At 35.1% G+C, this 3,576-nt stretch overlaps 1 pseudogene; it reads right to left on the minus strand.

Moving 5' to 3' along the window:
• Positions 1–808: 808 nt before the first annotated feature.
• On the minus strand, positions 809–3,270 carry LOC120214381 (annotated as a pseudogene).
• Positions 3,271–3,576: the final 306 nt, after the last annotated feature.

Here is a 3,576-nt window from a genome sequence, read left to right on the forward strand (position 1 = left end):
TTTGTCTGGGATGGGCACGAGATTCGAATTTGATAAGTTTTGATCTGATTCGATTTTATTGGATTGAGATTTTTTTTTAAATCGAGTTTAGGTTGGATCGGATCAAATTTTTTAGAGGATAAGTTATGGTCAAATTGGGTTATAATATAAGATAAAAAATACTCGACCCAACCTGACCTATAAAATAATGTAATTATACTTTATATATTTAGAGATAATTGTAATAATGCCTCTTTATATTATTTTTTTTCAATTGAATCCATTTTATGGAATAAAATTATTATTTTTTATAAATATATTTATTTTGGATTAGTTCGAGTTTTATCTTAAAAGACGTAAGATCAATTTTCGAGTCGAGAGTATCTTTTCTGGGTCAAGTCACATTAATCAAAAATTCGACCCAGTCGGATCTATGTCCATCCTTCCCTAAACAGACATCTACATTTTTCTCTCTTTGAAATCCAATTGGACCTGAATGTCATAAAACACAGTTACAATGCTTAAATGACAACATATATGGTTTAATAATGCATGTTTAACAATAATATAGTATTCAATATGTCTACTAATCAATCCACGATCATTTTTTTCAAATTTTTTTAATGACAGTTACATAATAATCACAATTAAATTAAAATAAAATTTTAATAATTATATTATAAATTTTAAAAATTTAAGAACTAAAATAAAATTTTAATGATTATTTTTATAGTTTAACCTAAAAAATAAAGTAGGAAATAGAATACAAAAAATATGTTAAGAACAATAAAGTCAATCATTATAATTAATTAAATACCTAATAGCACATATGTACAAATATTTTGAATATTAAACCATATATATTTTTATCATCTTTTCTCTCTTCCAGCAATAAATTCACAAACCCCACCATCTTTTTCAACTTTTCTTGTGTTCTTCCAATTCAAATTCTTCCCTCCCAATTCTAAACAAAGCTTCAACAACTACTATCACCAAATTCCACCATTTTTTTCTTTGAAAATATCTAGATCCAAACTCACACACACACCTGCAGACTAAGCTACTCGACACAGGTCACCAAGGGAGAACAAAATCCCCTTTTTCATATGTACACAAACGCCAAATAAAACCCGAAAGCAAAGAATATGCCAATTGGCAACCAAAGCGCACCACTTCAAGAATAAGATTTAATCAACCCCAAATTGTAGAGATTCCTTCTAACTATGCTCCCAAGTGATAACAACACCGCCCCACCAACCCCTACTGCTTCCTCTTCCCTTTCATCATATACCAATGGTAATTCCTTTACCTTCAACTTCCCTAACCCTATCTTTTGTCTTACAGCTTCAAGGGTTTTCGGGTCCGCTACGTTCCCGATTGCATCCGTCACGTAAAAAACGTTTACAGCTGTGTCCCTCGTGGTTGATATTTCGGCTCTGGTCACGTTAAGACTGTTCTCTCTAAACGTTCGGGTCACCTCTGCTAGTAGACCCTGCCTATCTGACGTGCATAACTCCAGCCTTACCCCCTGAAATCGGAAAACAAATCGTATCGGCGTTTCGAATATTCGACATAGATTCAATAGTCACTAGTCAAATAGAGAAATTTACCCTGGATGTTCTTCTTTCAACTGCAGCTTGCAAGCATTGAATTAAGCGATGTCTTTCAGGTTCCGAACTGATTGGAGATCCATCTGTGTGCCTAATATAGAATTCCTACAAGGAATAAACAAGTTTAAGCCAACAAACTAAAGTCATGTAACTAAAATCTTAAACATTGTTTAATGTTAAAGTACCAGATATGCCTTATTCACAGCTGTGTTGATGGTTGCATGAAACACAACATACTGCATATCCCTTAACGTGCAAACAACATCAAAGAGAAGCTTGGTTCGATCCTTGCACTGAACATTCACAATCGAATAACCCCGTTCATCCCAATTTTGCACGGTGACCACAGTGAATCTACCTTATGCTGCAAAACAGGCTCTCTCGTAGTCACGGTCTGCAAACATCATTTGATGCAACCTTCTCTCGGTGTGGGGTACAGCCATAGAAACCGAAATTTTCGTGCAACGAATATTATTGTCTCCTTTTAAAAGATTCCTTAAACGCGCTTCGATTCTGTGGATTTGTTGAGAGTCCTCGATCGGAGACCCGTCTTCTACATAAATTAAAGCAGAAATCCGACCATTGTGAGTCCATACTTTAGCATCTACCACATTGCATTGCAGATCAGCTAAAACTGCAAATACTTCCGACAAAAGACCAACTCTATCTGTTCCAATCAATTCCAGCGCCGTTAGACCGTCGAATCCATGGCTTCTGTAAGGATCGGTGGTCTCAAGGGACTGTATCAGAGAAAAAACAACGGAAACATCGGTTTTACTGCGAATTAAGCTTAAGGAATTAAAATCAACCGCAACAATTACCTGCTCAATGTAACTGATAACGCTCTCATCAGTTAGCTTGTTTCCATTTAAATCAGTCACGTGGAAAACTGCAAACCCCATAAAGGGAATGTTAAAAACAGGAATTTCAAGCCAGAGGATTAAAATTCATCTGAAAGAAGAAAAAAATCAAATTCTTACCATCCATGAACCACTGGCCATCAGATGAAACGTAAGCCTTCTTGATTGAAAGGTTCAGATCTGTTAAAACCTGAACAGTATCCAACAAGATCCCATGTCTTCTAGCACTGTCAACCTGAGAAAAATCAGATAAACAAGCAAGAAAGAGTCAAATGCTTTGAAAAAATCAAAGGGAAAACAAGAGAGCATAAGTCAATATTCTGGGCGGTGCGTTCATATTTGAGAGGTTTGGTAGAAGCTAACCTTGACAAGAGTCGCAGTTGGGCAAACGCCATTGTCAACCACCACCCTGTTACCAAAAAAAAGGAGAACAAATCAGAGAAGAACATTGAACGCAAAAGGAAACTGTGGGCTCTTAAAATATATGATCAAGAAAGAAAGAAAAAACCCAGCAAACCCAAAGCATAAAGCGAAAGAAAAAAGATAAATTTTTCTTTGAATTGTACAGAAGAAACGAAGTTTACAAACCTGGGAGTACTCATCCTTATCACAAGCTTCTCGTATTCATCAAGACAAGTATGCCACTCCATATTTTCCTTCACTATTTTCCTCTAAGTTTCGTCTCTTAGAAAATACTGACAATTTCTCAGATCACTGGAGAAACTTCAATCAAACAAGAAGACCCAACGCCAGAAATTCTTAAAAAAAAAACTCTTCCACTTAGTATCCCTTAGTTGAAATCAACTTTTTTTTCTCTTCTTTCTTTTTGTCTCCAGAGTAACGAGATGCAAAACCAATATATATATATATATATATATTACATTAATTAATATCTTTATTTTTGGTAAAATATTTTATTTTTTTTATTAAAGTTGTATTGTAATAAAGAAACGTCGCCACTATTTAAGTAAGGCTTTAACCGAATAGTCAGCCCTCGATTGTATTTCCTTCTAGTTCTACACATTCCAATTGGTCAACTTTGATAATTCCACGTGTCGTTCGATCCTTTATCTTGGTAGTTCGAAAGTCCAGCTCGGATGTCATCTGTACTCGAGCCACTGTCCTTT

The sequence above is a fragment of the Hibiscus syriacus genome, unplaced genomic scaffold (genome assembly GCF_006381635.1).
Source record: "Hibiscus syriacus cultivar Baekdansim isolate YM2019G1 unplaced genomic scaffold, ASM638163v2 tig00110059_pilon, whole genome shotgun sequence".
Lineage (NCBI taxonomy): Eukaryota > Viridiplantae > Streptophyta > Magnoliopsida > Malvales > Malvaceae > Hibiscus > Hibiscus syriacus.